Source organism: Phaethon aethereus, assembly GCF_964289735.1.
Source record: "Phaethon aethereus genome assembly, chromosome: 9".
In the NCBI taxonomy this organism is placed as follows: Eukaryota; Metazoa; Chordata; class Aves; order Phaethontiformes; family Phaethontidae; genus Phaethon; species Phaethon aethereus.
In genome coordinates, this window is record NC_138585.1 from 6494172 (window position 1) to 6513392 (window position 19221).

Here is a 19221-nt window from a genome sequence, read left to right on the forward strand (position 1 = left end):
CTTTTTCCAACATTCTTTAGAACACTGAGGTAAAATACAATTACTTTTAGAAAAAGCCTATTTTTTTAGAAAGCATGTCTTGTAAATGCTAAAAGCCTTACTCTTTTCTCCTTTTTTTTTTTTTTTAAAAGAAAAAACACACCAGGATAACTGCAAGCATATTTCCAAAATAAAATGAAAAAGGTGATTTTCCAGGTTTCAATATGTAACAGCTTTTAAAATTATCCAATACGCTGTCTTGATTCTGTACAAATGTTCCCTTCCTTCAAAGAGACAAAAAAGCATGTACTGCCAGATCTGATTGTATGTAGAGAGTGGATCTGATCCCCTTGTCACTAAGGTTACTAATCAAATTTCCATCCAATATGCTCATGCAGGATTTCCTGATCAAACACTTAAATCTGCCCCCTCTGCACCCCCATTAGCTAACATGTTTTATATGTAGCGGGGTCATCAAAAGTGTAATTCCCTTAAAGAAACCTAATCCTGCCCTCTTGTCAACTAGCAGATAGCTAATAACGCTTTCTATCCTACATTTTTTGAACATCAATAGCATACCAGAAATTAAGATCTTATTTTAATCTCACAACAGATGTTCAAAACAAAGGTATTGCATATGTATGTTACATGTATTTAAAAACAGTCAGGTGAAGAAATAAGGAAGTTTCATAGGAGATTAACTTGTTTTTTTCCCAGGAAAATAGAAGGTAGATTTTGTTTCTGTTTGGGTTAGGTAACTATCCTGCAGAACCTAATGAAGTAAGGTATCTGGACCACAGTATAATTTCACTGTTGAAACAACGGGATGTTTGGAGAGAACCTCAGGCTGGTACCCAAACACAATCATTTGGGAAAGCTGCTGAGGCAACACAGAGCTGCTTCAGTGGGTTGCTCACCACATGTGTGTTCATCCGCACGCACATTGCCCTTTTTTACGTGGATTTCTACAACTTCTCTGCTCTGAATACTCACTAGATGTTATACTACCGTTTTTTTCTTCCTTCACATGAAAAAAAAAAAGCCAAAGCAACAGAAGAAAACTATCAAATCTATTTCAATGCAAACAAGATTCAATACTGTTACCAAAAGCGGTTTCCATTCTTAAAAACACCTTTTTTTTTTTAATAATAAAACCAAACCTTGAAGACTTGGTTCAAGTTGGTTTTGGCGGTGTTTTGGTGGTTTTGGTTCTTTTTTTTTTTGTTGTTAATGAATTTCTTTATTAGCAGGTTGAATAAGCATTTTCACTAAAGAAATGTAACTTCCATGATGATCCTTTTGGAGGTCTGTGTGTGGGTGTGTGGGGCTTTTTTTTTTTCTTTTTCTTTTTTTCTGAGCAATGGTCACAATCAGAGTAGCAGAAGTGGGTCAGGAAATTTAACCTGACTGGTCGAACTCTGGGCTGAATCTGTAAGGTCTACAAGGCCCAGGTTTGTCAGAACTCAGTGGATTATATGCATCTGAATGGCAAAACAGATTTAAAATGCTGTCTATTTCAGCTTAACATTTGCCCTAGACGTTGCCGAATTTCAATTAATACAAACTCTATTGACTCAGCTTTAGCGGTCAGCAACTTTCGTATCTAAACGAAATTCTTAATTGCATATGCTGCAGTTCAATTTTCTTTTTTTCTCTGATACATGGTCATTTAACAATTTTTTAATAAGTAAAGAGAACAAACGCAATGTAATCCTCGTGTTTTCAGTTTTGGTTAGTGGTATTTTATGAAGTCAATATTTAATGTTGACAGATCTGAATAATACTTCATATGGAATTGTGTGGGACCTTTTAAAAATATTTTAAGTGTAACTGAATCATTTCGACTACTGTAAATGGTAAGAAAATGTATTTTAAGCATATAAATACCATTTTGAAAAATGTTTGTTGAGTTTCAGTTTTTTATTGATTTTAAACTGACTTACTGAATAGACTTAAGGAGAAAGAGCATAAAAGGATGATCTAATTTACTTCACATTTTTCTGTACAATAGCTTTAATGGAAAACAAGTGGATGGTTTATGCTTTAACTAGAATAAAATTTAATATAATAATGTATGGGAGCGAATTCAACTACAAAACTAGTTGCAGACAGTCTGGGCATACTAGGTGTATGAGCTTTTTAAAATAAAGCACTTGCTATGCTAAAAATTAATTTTCTTTTTCCCAATTAGTATTTTTCATGCTTTTCTCTGATATTGTACAACATACACATTTTTAAATGCTGAAATGATAATCAAACACTTTCTAAGGGGTGTTTAAAGACATTTAAATGAACTGGTCAGATTTTAGTTCCAAAAAATTAAGAAAGGATTCAGGCAAACTGAATTCTTGGAACAAATTACATAACAAGAAAACAATGTGGACACTGTAAGTTCTTGTTTGTTTGTGTCCAAAAATAATTTGTTTACTTGAAAATCTGGAATTTTAAATATTATCTTAGCTTGAAATCTTCAGTTTGATATGAATAACGCTATAATTTAATATCTAGTATGATCTTAAGCTTCTTTTTTATTCCCAGCATATTTAATATACTGAGAAGTTTAGCAAATCAGCCCAGTCATTGAAAAGGAAAGAACCGAGTAAGTTTCCAAACAGTAACATGAGTCTTAACGAGAGATTTCAAATGAAAACAGCGATGAGTTATGCAAACGCAGCTGATATTGCATCATACTCCCAAATCTTCTCTAAATTAGCTCTATGTCAGGGGGCTACACTGAGAGAATAGGTTCTTGTGAAATCGTGTCAGATTAAAAAAAGTTAGAATAATATCAGTTTACTGCAAGATCTAAGAGATCATTACATTTTATTGCAATGAGCAAGGTTTTTAAGTTCCTTTTTGGTTGTTTGGGGGGAGGCTGTTTCACTTTAAAGCTATAGATCAATTTAATATATTACTTTAAAGAATTACTTTCCTATTTTTTTTTTAACAAAAAACATTTTCTGATGTTAGTGCCACCATGAGCTAAAGGAGCAGATCTTGTCCAAGTGACAGATATTTTAAGTGCTCCTTCAATATGAGCTGTTTTAGATGAATGTCTGAACTGACTCTATGCACAGGGAGGTAGAAGGATCCCAGGTAAACACTGTATGTCACAAAGCCTGTCTACAACTGAAAGAAAATGCATCAGAGAGAAACATCACAGACCTTTGTTACATTTGAGGGTACAAAATGTGACTGTTGCAGATGGTCTTTGTTATACACTGTTGCAAAACATCAAAAAGGTAAGTCCTCAGACTTAGTGCAAATTTTTGAATAAGATAATACAGTAGAAGGCATCATTGGCCTAAAGAAGCTGCACAGTATTTCTTCAGTTGCCAACACAACAGACTATAAAAATCAGCCAAAATCGTGAACATTAGCAAGAATTCAGTTATAACTCAGTTATAGAACACAGCCCAAAATGATGCAGAACAAAAAGTCTCACAAGAGGTTTATGGTTGCCAGTTGTGACATGCTATACATAGCTACAGTACTGTGGTGACTGAATTAAGTACCAGGAATATGGCTTGGATGTAACTGATATCTACATAGAGAGTATCAAATTAATATTAGAAATTTTGTATGTATATATGTATGTTTGGCTTTCATTTATATGTTTATATAGATGACTTTCATACGAGAATATTGAATTTTAATTTATACATACAGCCTTTTTTAATTATTATGTAACAATGAAGACATATTGGTGCAATATATAATAGACATGTGAATAGGAATTCTTTTTAATGATCTTCATGACAGCATGCTATGTGGTTATGCCTCACTAAGCTGATATGATCAATGGGAGAAAATGCAAGATTCACATATCTGTCTAAACTTCACAACCATTTTTCTCATTAGAGCTACTTATCTATGTATTTATGCTTTGTTGTAAGCATCACTTCTACATCGACAGATTCATTTTCAACGCTTCTGTATATTAGCTTCATTTTGGGGACATGCAACTGAGCTACCTGTATTAAGTGACTGCTGATGTTAAACAAGAAGTTATCAGTGACAGAAACTGAAAGGCTGAAGCCAAAGCTCAGTCTTTCCGGCTCGAAAGTCTTCGTGTGAAAGACCATCCTATTCTCCCATTGTTCACCTCTCTATTAAATGTAGAAGCCCCCTCTTCTCCTTGGGCGGGGTTTGTACTGAGCAGCCCCCTGGAACAAGCCCACATTCCCTCCCAGTGCCGTGTTAACCCTGGGAAGATGTGTGCTGCTCCTGACGCAGACGTTTAGGCAAGAGGGCAGGGAGGAACATTCATCACCACAAATCGTAGCTGTAGAAAGATTACAGAGAGAGGTGTGCCATTTTCTAAGCCCTTCCTTGGCTGTCCATCTTGAGCTTTTAAAAAAAATAAATTCTCTGACACCCTAAGTATTTCATGTACCTGTTATTTATAGAGGATGAAACTCAATTCATCCTTTTAAAGACAGAGGAACAAGCAAGCATTTATTCAGAAGGGCCATCTGGTAAAATGAAACTCCATCCAACTGCCAGGCTGCCTGAAGATTTAATTCAGAATCTTCTACTGCAGCCTAAAGTAAAATAAAAGTTGCAGCCTCTGCCTTTTCTTGTATGTTGCTATGTATATTCGTTCTTTATTGGAGCTTTCCACATCCAGACATGCGCACCTATATCAGAAAAGAACATCTACTGGCAGAGAACGTAGCACAGAAAGGGCAGGAAGGCCAGACCACGGCCTCAGATGTCATGGGAACTTTTACCAATTCTCTCTGAAACAGAATACAGTGACTATGAAAGAAAGGTAGGCACTTATGGAGCATCTGCATCTTTCAAAATTTCTTGCTCTCTTCCCTCCCACATCTAACATACATTGCGTTTCAAATAAAATTTTGCCTGTGATTATTTAGATTCTGGTTATCTGCTGCACAACTATGCCCTGTAGCTGTTAGAGAGATGCTGCAATTGTATGTATTTAGACACTTCACATGGGTGTTTTGGCTTGTTAAATCTAGAGAGGGAGTGCATGAATATCAGGGCGAAGGGGAATAGAAAAGTAACTTCCAGAATACTCTCAAAGAATAACACAACCTTGTACAAGTATCCATGAATGAAAGGTACTCGAACCAGCACTGCACAGAGAAGTCAGGCAGAAGCCCAGAGTCTGTGACTTGCCCAAGGTCACCCAGCAGTCAGTGACAGGAATGGGAACAGGCCAAGGTCTCTCAATTCCCATAAACATGCCTTTATTTTAACATAAACTGCAACACTGACATGCAATGACACGTCTCCCAGCAAATATTTAGTGTACATACGCTTAAAACTAGCCCTACTGATACCCACAGGTATATCAGACTAACAAATATGCTCAAAATACAAATGCTAAAAATTAAAAGGCAAAATGATAAGATTTCTTGGGAAAGCTGCGAAGAACTCTGTGGCACAGTTCTGTATCTTCTATTCCAGGCCCAAAGGTAAATATTTCTTGTTTGTTGATTATATTTTAAGAACTGAAGGCTTCATACCAGAAGTCATACATGTTTGGTTTAGACAGGAATATTTTGATTTTGAAGAGGGAGGCTTTGGCACTCTCTGTTAATTGTTTAAAAACAGATACACTGTAGAGTCAGTAGAGAATAAAACCAAACAAATTCTTCTTTATTTTCTACTTGTTTTGTCCACTGCAAATGAGAGGATTTGCAATAGCTTCTTCTTTTCTTGCTTGGTTGTATCTCGATCAGAAATAGCTGCCTGGATAATAAATTTTTGTATAAAATAAATTTTAAAAATACTTTAAGAAGCCTCCAATTTTATTTCTAATGAAACAGACAGTTTTTGCTTGTGTTTGTGGAGTAAGAACTTGAATATATTTCCTTAGACGTTTTCCTCAAAATTTATAAGGAACAAAAATTACCAAAAAACAAATACAGAAGAAAAAAAAGAGAAACCTAATCCTGGAATCTCTAATCAAAGAATAACTTAATTTTTACATTGTGACACTTTAGCTTCATTTATGTTTGTCAATTTCTGCATTTTTCTCACATTTGTTTTTTTAACGGTTGAAATTAAATTAGTCAAATTAGACATCATGTTACTCCATAAGCAACAAGGTAGAAATTGGTCTAGCTTCAGTTACAAAATACACAACCAAATCTACTTGTTCTGCTTCATGTCATAAATATGGCCACAGGGTACTTCTAATGTGCTATGTGTTAAAAAGAAATAAAATAGTAGAAATACCGTAAAATACTACTCTGAAAAAATAATAATATTCATGTTCCTTCTGAATGGGACTTTCACTGAAGTACAACCTGCAAATTGAGGCCTTTGGTGCAGTCCTGCAGCATATGAACATTCAGAGGAAACTGTGAAAACTCTGATCCAACATATTAATTAGGAGAAAACCAAAATTTCAGTTAAAAGGAGAAGAAAAAAAATTAGACAGTGGCATAGGCTTTTTTTTGTAGAGCCCTGTTCCCAGTTTACTGAGACTTTAATATCTAGGTTGCAACAACTACAGTAAGACTTTCTTACTCTTAGGCTCTTCCCCACTCCACGCCAGTAGTTTAACAAAAGCTCAGTTATTTCTGATGGAGAACCCTGCTAAAAACCTCAGACAAACATTTCTCCTCAAAATACATGTACTGCATGTATGCCAAACAGGCAGCAAATGATGAGAATGGGACCTCAGGTATGGTTAATGTTAATTTTGGCCACACCTATAAAAGATGTCTGCAGTCTACACCAATTGTTTCAAAAGCATTTTAGAGGTGGGTGACAAAGGGTGTGCTTCTCATAAAAGGTTTAAATAGTATTGTCTCCATCAAGACTTTCTTGTCACTGCCACGCTTAGGCATAGACAATGTAGCAGATGTATCTGGAGAGCTGGACATGAGCAGGTCTTGAGCTCTGATCCCAGCCCTGCTGCTGATAAAAGGCATAGCCTTAGGCAGCTCACCTGTCTGCTTCCCCCTCCTCCTCTGCAAATACTCCTAGCAGTGGCCAGAGAAGAGGAAATTTTGTTTCATAGTAAATGAAGAAGTCATCACAAAGCATGAGAAATATTACTACATACAACCTTCTGAAGATGGGCATTATGGCTAACGAGTAGTTGCACTTTCCTTTTAGAAACCACCACCACTACAGTATCAGCCGAACTCAAAAAAGAGGACCTTTTCCATTGGAAAATTTGCCATGGAGCAAGAAGCAAGCAGCACTTACGAAACTTAAGACCATTTTTCGACAATTGTCAGGAATCATCTTTTGGAGAAAGACAGGAGACAAAAATATATCTACCTCTGAAAAATACTCCTCAATTTGCAAAAGCTCATTGCCTAGAATTGAGGCTAGGGATAGCTCAAGTCCTTTGTCATGCACCACGTAAGGGCTAAGACTCACATGTATGCCAGGCAATGGCTTTAACCATTTCACTGGGAGCTGCTGAATGCTGAACTCTCTTGAAAATTTGGCTCACTGTGTAGACTTTTATTACCAGAAACACTAAATCACTTCTGATTGATCCAATTTAAGGCGTTTATGCAGACTGTTGCATGTATGTTATATGCAACATGAATACATTGCACGGGAGAATGTGGTTTTTTTGCAAAATATAGTACCTTCCTGCCAAAAACTCTTACCCAGCAGTGGCAAAATGGAAATGAATAAACAAGGTGCTGCAGAAAACGATTAATGTATGTGCTGCAGCTTCACTTGCAATCCAAATTGACTGAGTTCTGGCAGACAGATAGTTGAAGTTTAGCTCTTTACTCCAGAAAGCCAATGTGCAACAAACATAAATGCCTAGAGATATCCCGAATACACAGTCAAATTTGTTTTGCAACAATTACATCTATGCCAATGCTGAACTGAAGATCTTGGTCTTAATTTCAGCATTGTAATTTCCCAGTATTTTACTTCAAGTTGCACAATGTTTGATATTTCTAGCTTGTGAAGGCATGCACTTTGACAACTCCTATACTCTTTTAGTTAAAGAAAATCACTTACGCTTACAGCTGTGGGAAAAATCTTAGGGGTACAACCCCTAAGCACCCAAGCAATTAAAAACCAGGAATAAAATAAATACACAATACCACTTTTTACCCCCCACCCCCAATTGTTAAGCTTCCTCTGATTTTTTGAGGACCTGAACTTGGGACTTTTAAATTTGCAATATTGTTAACAAGCCTTTTTTTGCTGGTTTAAGTTAAGGCCCTTGTCTGTCTCAGAGGTTCTCTCATCACTTCACTTTCCAAATCATATGCACATGATAGGAAAAACTAATAGATCTCTACAGATGGAACAAAGGACTGTAAAGGCACAAAGAAATCAGCTTTACTAGCACAGGAAAACTATGCATTGCCTTATCCAAAGGAAATAAACTGGAGTCAAAACTTGACTAGACTGAGTGTAAGCCTATTTGTAAGAGCCTGCTGTTTAAATAAATTTTGCTTCCTTCATAGGATCACAGAAATAAGAGGAAAACACATTTTGGGACTTGTCCTTCACAAATTAGCTGTTCGCAAGCTACACTTGCATCCTTCAGCAACATGACAGAAGTTTACAGGGAGTCCTCAAGTAAAGGAGCAGAATACTTATTCCTTGAAGAAGGATGGCAGTCTCAACGTATCCACAAGGTTTTGCATCTTACAAGGCAAAAGAAGACGGTGTGATCTCTTTGCTACTGTGGCTGTTGCGGTTCCGTTAAGCTATGCGATACCAAAGTACTGATGCTGTAAAAGGCTCACATGTTGCAAGTATGGTATAGGGCCACGTCCAAGTTGCAAGGGTTGCTGAGACACTGTGGAATAATGGATGATACACACGTTTTTCTGAAGTGCATGCACCTATTCTAAGAGATTTTTAAAAAATTATTATTATTTCTGCAGTAGCTGCTTAGCAGGAACCTAGCTAAAAAGCATTCAAAAGAGAGAAGAATATTGCCACATGTGCCGTGCAGTAACAGTACAATCTAAGAAAAGCCGCACTCGATCAACTTAGTACCCAGACTCCAAGAATCATTATTTTGTTTCCTTCGATTCAGACTATAGTCAAGTTCTTGCACAATGAAGTCCAGGGGTCTCTCTAGCTGCCTCCCATTCCATATTCAGGGAGGTCCTTTCAACTGCTTGTATAAGCTGAGTGCCAAGGAAGGGGTCAGCCATTTGCTAAAACGTTTGGCTCAGTCATCACCCACTGCTTTTTGCCTGCCGAAAAGAAATTAGGGGAAAGGAAGGCAGGGGAATAAGAACAGATCGGAAAAGAAAGCAAGAGGAGAACAGGAGAATGATCATTGAGCAGTTTTACCAGGAAAATATTTCAGGGGAGAGAACACCCGATGTATACGACTCTGTGAAACAAGTCACATGAGGGTTTTTTTAAACTGTATTTATGGTCAAGGACAGAAAAGAAGATGATGAAAAGCTGTTGGTTAATGAACACAGGCTATTTCCTATAGTGCAGAGTCTGCATACCTTCTCCACTGGAGATAGGGCCAAACCTCTGGAACACTTGATATCAAGGTCCTGATTAGGACAACTTGATCACTCTGCCTCGTAAGAGGTTGGAGCCTTTTCCAAGTCTGCTCTGAACGTCCTCAAGCATTGGTGTACAACATAAAAGCAGTAAGTGCAGAGAGCAGCATTTTCAACTGACAAATTATCCTGCCCAATCCAGGTAAATGTACAGATAACAACAATGTCCTTTTCACAACTATGAAAACCTATTTATTATTAGGTATAGCCATAAAGAAACATTGCAAAAATTTTCCATGTGCCTGTATTAAATTTTACATTTATTGAATTTTATTTTGCATTTCAGTCTTATATTTTGTGGTAGCTAGCTGTATATTTTTCTTTTAAAATGAGCACCACACTAAACAGAGTCACACTGACCCTCAAAGACAATTTTCATTTGCTATCAAAAAGCAAGACTGGTTACTATTGATTAATCATAAACTTAATATCATAGGTTTCTAACTAAAAACCTTCATGCAGCTCAACATGCTCAGAGGCCAGAAAAAAAATCGGAACAAAAGAAAATATGGAAAAAAACCATATCTATATGCACCTCCCCATAAACACTTAGGAAAGACATGGTATTCAGAACCGCTTGTCTATTAGTAAGACACAGATTCATAATTCAGTAGAAAAGCCCAAAGTGGATACCTTTTATGTGTCCACACAACCATATTTGATCAACTGTATTACCTCTGATAGTGCCATCTTGCAATATTTTAAAGAACATTTAACTGTTCATTAGCGTTATAGGTAAAGTTCTGTAAAAGCACTACGTTACTAAAGGATTCATCCTATTTTGACATCAAGAAGTTCTTGTAACTTGGGATATACTCCTGACTAATTCCTTAACAGTAACATTTCTTGTGAAATACCAAAACTGGATCTGCTGAGCACACCATGGTACTTCATCTGCTCATTAGACCTTGGAACATATTTTCCAAGTAAATCGCACACCATATTGACCCCACAATGTCTCACTCATGTTCTCACATATCTCTAACTATTCTGTTTATGTTTCTTTTATGCTTTAACTGTGAGGCTTCTGGGACCAGGACCATCTTTTGCTCTGTTTGTAAGAATTCTTTACTCACAGTGGTCCTGATCAATGGATCGTGAATGCTCTGGTCATAAAAATAATTAGCATTTATTGTAATAAATGAGCAGTTTCCTAATGACTTCAACAAAGCCTATTTCTCTGCTGCTCTTCAGTCTCTCTCTGCACTTCTGTCTGAACACCCCATTGATTAATTCTCCACACATCGCTCCCCACTGGTATTTTATATTAGAAGAAAGAAACAGATTTTCAGAATAAGAATATGCAAATGAGAACAGCTTTGCCTCAGTCTTCTTGGGTTTCTTCGTTGTCCTTTATTGTGGCAGCCTGTATTTATATTTTCTTCTGGGGAGTGTAAAGCTGCAAAACCTCATTGCAGAACTATGGTAATAAAAACAAATAATGTGGCAACTGAGATGGCAATTTTGGCAACAATATCTCCTGCCCTGTTAAGTGCAGAATTAAGCCATTTGTGCTGCAAGTGGGACAAGCTTTCAAATGGGCAGATGGCACAGAACCAAAATTCTTCTTTCCTGCTTGACAAATTGTTTGCTTATGTAGGCATAAGATGTTATGCTAGAAGCTTTTTAACGGTGGTGCTGAACAACCTTCTGCTGTTCATCAAAGGCTGTGCTAGGCTGCATTCCACACTGGTAGGAAAGCATTTTAATGTATTATTTAGTAGAATGAATATGAACATTTCAAGTTCTTTAAGCTTTGATCCTGAAAAAGGATTTACCTACAAAGCAGCCCATTGTATTTAGGAGGACCTCTGGGTAATAAACAGGTGTATTCAAACATACTGAATTGCACTTACACTTTCAGCTTGTGAACTTTTTCACTCATTGCGGTTGACAGTATCCAGATTCTCTGATAAACTCTTCCCATATTAGTTTTAGTTAAGCTTTGTGTATAATCTAAGAACGTCCTAGCAGAAACCAATATAAAAAATGAAACTACAGATCTCTTCTCCATCTAGAAGATACTTATACTCATTTCAGCTCTTACAGACCTGACGAAAGTCATAATTATTTACTATATTTACCCTATACATTTTTTTTGTGAGACAGTTCATATTTATAACAATGAAGAATTAGTATTCAGATCAGTCACATGTGACAACAAGGGGATGTTTCCACAAACTGATATATCAAATGACCTAGTACCTGCATTTCCAGTGTCAGAAGAGTCATAGGATTTCACTTACGAAATTTAAGATAAGTCTAAAATGCACTCCTTCTCTGAATTTTGACTTATGTATCTAAGGAATTTTCTACAGAATTTCTCCTGTGATTAAAATTAAGCACACAATCCATTAGAAGCTGTTTACATATTTAGTAAATTGTTGATATGTGTTTATTTTTGGGATAGAATTCTAGACTGCACACTTCAGAAGACAGAGAAGACTAGGATGAAAAGGGTGCTTATGTCCTTTGTTTGCTCAGTTTAATAAGTAAACAAGAAGTTAAGTTGTATAGAACTTAGCTTATGACAGACATGCTTAAAAATTTTTGTAATTATTAAAATAAATTCTGCTCTAAAAACTTAGATTTGTATGATTATTGAAAGTAACCTCAGTGAGTGTAGCGTTTGTTTAAAAATACATGGCTACCATTTCAATAGTCACTTTAACAATCAGTGAGAGCTGGAGCAAGAAAACTCATTATGTGTAGCATACGTCCCATTTATGAAGACACTCTAAGTCTTCAGAAAACTTGTGGTTGTCTGTGTGGATGGAAAGTTACTTTAATCATTGACTCACAACAATGCTGAGAAATGTAGATATAATGTTGAGGAGCAGCTAGTTGTGTTTGGCTGAATCAAAGTTTATGATTGAAATATAAGTAGTTTATTTAGAAAATGATCTTTAGAAAAGGGTGAGCTTTTAAGAGGGCTTGGTAAACAGCAAAATTAAGTCTATCTGATCAGAGATAGCCACAAGTCTGAGAATTTAATCTTTTGATTGCTTGCAATATAGGAGGCATGGGAGGCCTAAGTAGAAGAAAAGAGTCTGAACTCCTCTCTGGAAATGCCACCTTAACATCAAACACTATGGATGAGGAAGGAAGACCCCTAATCGTCACTACATCCCATGAAGATGGGGAAGTTGAGGTGTATATGGGCTTCACTAAGTCACTAAGAAAGGACGACAAAAGAATTCGTTTTCTCTCTTTAGAAGGACATTAGAAAACCTCACACCAAAGGAGCCTGGCAGGAAAAAGCAGATCCAGAAACACACAAGCCTTGGCTCAAGCCAAGAAGTAACGGCGTGTTTCCTGATACAGCCCCTACTCAGCACATGCGTCAATATGGGATCCTTTTCAAAAAGGTTGTTTGAGTCCAATAAACATGAAAGTGACAATTTAGTTCATGTCAGCAGAACAGTGCATTATATATTCTCTTAAATGTAGACATCGCATAAATCCTGGAGAACATCAAAATGGAATTCTCTGTGCACTGTTATGAAATGTGAGAATAGCAATAGCGAAGTGTTACATTTTTGTTGTGCAGTGGTTAAGTGAATGCTTATAAAATAAACCCCTGTAGTTACTAGCATCACATGTCTGCATACGAACTTGTAGTTTTAATAAGGTTTCTTGCCTGAAGTTTGTGACAAACTATGCCTCTGATGCCATTTTAGGTATAAATATGAATATTTTAATTAAATTGTTTTCCTTGGTTGCTTCCACATTTGTTGGAACACTGTTACGGACTCATGGCTGCATAGTAATGAAAGGTCTTGAAAGTTCAGTTATATTGTTTCCGACACTGTTGCTGTCAACATAATTTTATTCACACTTGCATACCTGTGCAGCAGTCATTGTTGGATTATGAGTACTTAATACCCATATACTGAGATAAGTTACTTTATCAGAAATGCAGGTTTTTTCCCCAGTTTCCTCTTCATTCTTATATTTCTTTAAAACACAGGAAAATACCCTTCCCCTACAAATATCCCAAGCTTACTCCTCAGAAAGACAATGCTTGGAAACAAAGCAGGTATAACCAGACTCTTTTAGGCCACAATTCCTCTCACCCTGAGGTAGACATGTGAAACACATGAACTGCTCTGCCTGTTTCTACTGACTGTAGGGAAAAGAGACGTACAGGAAATGCAGCTGAGTGGCTCAGACATCCATGTCCCCACTTCCTACATTCAAACACAGCTCAGATGAATCCCACCTTGCACAGACACTAACTCTACCTTTCCTTGAGATGGCTAACTCTGCAGTGAGATGCATCTGGAGCTCAGAAACTGCTTACAGCACACGGAAAGACTGAGGGGAAGAAATCTGCAGTGTACGTAAATGCATTATCACAAAACAAGCCCTTTGGGATTCCCAAAATTTTACACTGGATATAGAACACCTGTCCTGGCTTAGGCAGAGGCTATAGGACATGTCCTACACTGCAGTGAAGTCTGAGATGATTGATTATTGCTGAATAGCAATAATTTGTTAAATGCTACAGGTATATGCAACTGGTCCCCGCCCCTGAAGAATTTACGATCAGATTCAGTCCTGCTGAATTTTTTTGGAGTCTTTGCATTAATTGCCACAGGATTTTATGGGAGGCATCAGCAAAACCATCCAAGACATTTCAAAACTGCTTTTGTACTTTTTATGTACTAACATGTACAAAAATAAAAAATCCGTGGCTGTAAGAGTTTTAAGTAATTTAAAAATCCACGCTCTCTGCAGTCCTTCCAATCTTATACTTGTTTACATTAGGTATAGCACAGGTTTAGAAATAAGACCTATAATATGATTCAAAAGATGAAAAAAAGAAAAAAAATCTAGAGAGAATGGTTCCATATCCCAACGCAGTCTGTGTGGCCTTTGCTCCTCAGGGAAGGTACTGCAGATACAAACATGCAGCCCAAAGCATTTTTGAATAGCATGTTCCTGTGAATGCATTTTAAAAATATACATAAAAAAAGCCACTCAGAATGATTCTCTTTCACAATAAAAATAATTTTGCACACAAGGGGAAAAAAGTATTCATGACCAATTTTATTACTAATTGTTAGAGTCCAGCTGTTTATCTTTATTGCCTTTTGTTTAAGATCTAGTTAACTCTGTGTTTTACAAATGAGTGGGTGGATTGGATTCAAGCAAATATTTTTTTTAATGTCTTGTCACAGGCCACTACTGATCTCATTTTTAAACCTGCATCTATTACTTTCCACTAGAAAATCTTCACAGAAAGAGGAACGTCGTTACAATTAAAAAGGTTTCTTTTATTTACTACTTATCTTTTTATTCTACCTAGCAAGAACAGAAGATTTTTGTTCCCTAAGTAAGCCAATTTGAGTTGTACATTCCAGTTCATGAGGCAATTATGGCTAAGTTAAGAGGAAGTTAATAGCAATGTTGTATTTGGTGTGTCTCCAAGCATGCTTTCACAGTTTTGATAGCTGACAGAGAGATGGTCATTTTATGCAAGACAAAATCCACTTACCAGTGAAGTTACTTTGCCAGATTTTTCACACTGTTTCCAGTAATAACCAAACGTATAAATGAATCCCATTACTATACAATAAGCCTTGATTAAATACATGTATTTAGTATCTCCATTCTCCAACAGAAAGCACATTATTATTGTACCATACTGGTGCATACAAGACAATATTGTGTCATGATAGGTTTCATGGCAACTCTATTCATGGCAATACTTCTCATTCAGACACGGCCCTGCACTTGCCTGCTCTCTAGCACTGCAGACTATATGCTACCCAACCAAGAATGTGGAACAGTTCTGGAGCTGACGCTTCCAGAATAACCCTTCCTTCAAGCCACTCTACCAAATGCACCAATTTCAGTAAAATAGGGTGGCCTTTGAATTAGATACATAGTGGGATCAAAAAGTTTTATTAGTTATAATACCTGAAAGAGTTGTAAGGCAACAGTCCAAGCATTGGTTCCAGAGTAATTTTTATTAGGATGAAATCTCTTACTGGAATGAATCATTACATATGGTTGCCTTTACTGCTTCTACTGATCCTCTTTCCCATGCACTCACTGACCTCTCTGACTTTCTGAATAAGTCTAATAGTGGAGCTATCCAAAGATATCCTTGGAAACTTGCAATCTAGTGACACAAGAGCGATATGTTTCCAAATATTGAGACAGTTATCCCCAAGGATATTTCCTATGGCAGGCCTGGCAAGTATGGAAGCTGCTATAGTCTTATTTTATGCTCAAAAAATGTCCAAGAAGTAAAGGAAGTCGTGCCAAAAATATGCCCTAAAATATTAGAGGATGATAGAGTTAATCATAAGGTTTTAAGCTGGTGAAAAAACAGCTGAGATTCTATTTCTCAGTGTGGTAGTTGGAATGCAGGTTGTATGATCAGGAGAAAATTTGAAAACACACCTGAAAGACTTTTCAATGTCCAGCTAAATACAGACTCTTGGTCATTAACAGAACTAAGGTTGCAACACAAGACCTGAGACCTGAGAATCTCTCATGTTCTACATAACTCTAATTTTAGAAAAAATTAATTTTGACTGATATGTATACACTCAATGCAAACCAATTTTGCTCTTCTATTTCCAAATTTCTAAATTTGCTTTAAACAGATTTGGCATAATCTGTACATGGAGAGGTGCAGGGAAACTGAGGCACATAGCAGCGATGTGATTTCTCATGATGTCAGAGGGAACCAGTGGCCTAGTGTTCAAACCCACCAGTTATCCAAGTTATCACATACAACGTATTAAAAATAAATGGGATAATAATTTAAACTGATTTATTATGGAAAGTTATTTTTCAAATTAATATCAGTGGACTTGCATGACTTTTAACACCAGCAGGGCAAAAGATGTCAAACAAACTTGCAGCAAAATGTTTAATAATGTGCACTGAAAAATAACACAGTCTATGATGTCTAATCTGATTTTTCAGGCAACTTCAAAAAAAAATTGCAACGACACACAGCATTTGTCTCTGAGTTCCTGTCCTATGGAATAACACACTGGAGCCAGGAATATTAAATAATTCCCAAGTACATGTCAAAAAGAATAGAGTTTTTGAGCAAGCATATTTCTGCAATTTGCAAGAACAGGAAGAGGATGAATCATTTTCTGAACAAAAATAAAGCTGAAGCTTTCCTAGATTTCCATTTCTAAGAAAACTGACTTGTGTGTGGGTACAGTCTAGGATCTCTTAGACTGTCCAAGTGGCACTTACCCTGCCCAGATGTTCAACATTGAGCCAATACATCTGTTTTTTTGTCCCAAAGTATACAGAATGGTGTCCTCTCACTGTGATGGGGACATTGTTAACAATTAGAAAATATTGTACAACTGTGAATACTGAAGGTATTATTTCCATTCAGTGACTGAAGACAATAACACTTGAAATGTGTATACCACACATTGCATCCCAAACGCCTGCTCCAGTGACAAGCTGATAAAATGTCTGCATTTGGCTACAGTATTCCCCTTGATTACTGTTTAAATTGCTTTGTTGCAGATCAGGGACCTTATACATTATCTGACATTGAAGACACTCAGGACACAAAAACCTTAATTTTAATTATATTGCCATGATACTTCACATGATTATTGCTTGCAGTTTACTGGCTATGACAGAGTCAGCAATATCATGAATCTATTCTAATCCCCGGTGTTTATTCAAACCTGAAGGTTCCTAGACCCATTCATAAACTGTGGGCGAGGGAAGCATCTTCTAATAGATGGGGGCATTTTATTGGAAGATGTTTGCATTCAAACACTACAAGCAAAATTGCTTTGGGGTAGAAGCTTGTCACTGACTTTAGTCATTGCCATAGTTTCTTATTTTGACATCAGAAGGTCATTCTAAGCCCTTGGGGGAGAAGCAGCAGGATGGATGGAAGCAATACACAGTCTGAATCCGACTGCTGGGCCACCAGTTGGACAACACAGAATTCATCAAGCTTTCTGCATGTGTTTTCTCAGCTTGTACAAAGCCAAGGACTGTGTTTTTGGGGCAGCCGAGTGTATTATCCCAAGGTATTATGGATTTGGGAATGCTTGCACTGTTGAATGCCCAAAGTCTCAATGGTTCTCCGTTTTGAAGGTTAAGTAAGTACTCCTCCCTGAAAATAGAGCCTTTAGGCACATGGAGATCAAACATCAAGGCATAAAGAGATCAAAATCAGCATTTGTTTCAGGAAACATCAGGCCACGTGATCGTTGCAGAAAGGATTTCTGCATTTGCCAATATATTTTTTTCTTTCATAGACAGGTGCTGCAAAACTCTTGGAGAAGTTTAAAGGCAGAGATCACAACAGCTTCTTCCACTTAGTTCTTCCCTAGAAGCCCCTTATGTGTTTAACTGCTCTGCTCTACCAGAATGCTGGCTTTGTAGCTCTCTACCAGAAAATCCTAGTCTGCTTTAAGAATCAAGAAGGAAAAGGGAGCACCTATGATTTTCCAGACAGCTTCCCAAAATATTAATGAATTAAAGTAATGATTAAAAAGACAAAAGAGCAACTGTTTGTTAATCTACTCTGCCTACAAAATATACAAGGATGAGTATTACCCATAAGCAATACAATATAAACTGTGTGAAATACTGCACTTAAGAAAAGCTGACCCAACACACTTGAAAATTTCACAAGATGTTTTCCAAGACTCATCTCAACATGTCGAAGAGACATGGCTTTCCCTTTTTAATCAAAGCTCTTAGGACCTTCCATTTCTCATGTGAAAGAATGACCTCTAGTAAACACATACCAACTTCAGCCATGGCCTGACTTACGTATCTGTTTCTAAGTTCCCAGCACCACTGTTCTGCATGTGACTGAACAAGCTTGGAACCTGGTCCACGCTTAAATAAGTATTCAGACTGAATCAGAGCTATAGGCTTTACCTAATTAGAACACATCATAAATAACAATAAAAAAGGAGAAATTTAATTTAAAAAGGAAGAAAAAATTGATCACACTGATTTCCATAGTACAAGAAAACATAATATTTAAGGAATATCCAGTATGATCTGTATTTTCAGTAATCTGACATATATAGTTTGGTCTAATAAGCCAACACTTAAATGGGAAAGCTATGCTTCCTCTAAAAATCAGAAAATTGAAACTACCTTGCAGAAGTTTATGAAAAATGGAAACTGTTTTGACTCTGTTTCACAAGAAAAGAATTCATTGCATGAAGCTGTCAGTCACTAACATCGAGACACTCAATTTTCCTACAAAAAAAATGCACAAATGGCTTTCATTATATTTAGCTGCAGCTTTAAGAAAATTTAATCAACTTAAACTGTTTAGTCTTTTTCCCTGATGAAAATCATAAAGTCAAATTCACATTTAAACCTGTTTAAACTGAAGCTCCTGTCAGCACCTCTGTTTATATTAAATCTATAGGCATGAAATGCACTAAAATAAGAATAATGATATAATGTCTTAAGTGTATAATGTTAACATAGGTCCCAGACAGAAAAGTGGGACAGACAGGCTGAACATTGTAAATTAATTTTCAATGTGTTATATTTATAGCTGTCATCTTTTCTAAATAGTTGCTCTTGTAGCTTTTACACATTCTACTTATCCATCTGTCTCTGTTAGTCAATGTCTATCCACTAACATTAGTATTTCAGAAAAAAATCACCACCTCCAGATTTTCAGAATTTTCACACTGGATGTCAAGTTCTCCTGGTACTAGCTTTCAGGAACAGCAATAGCAGTTGCCGGGAATGGTACACC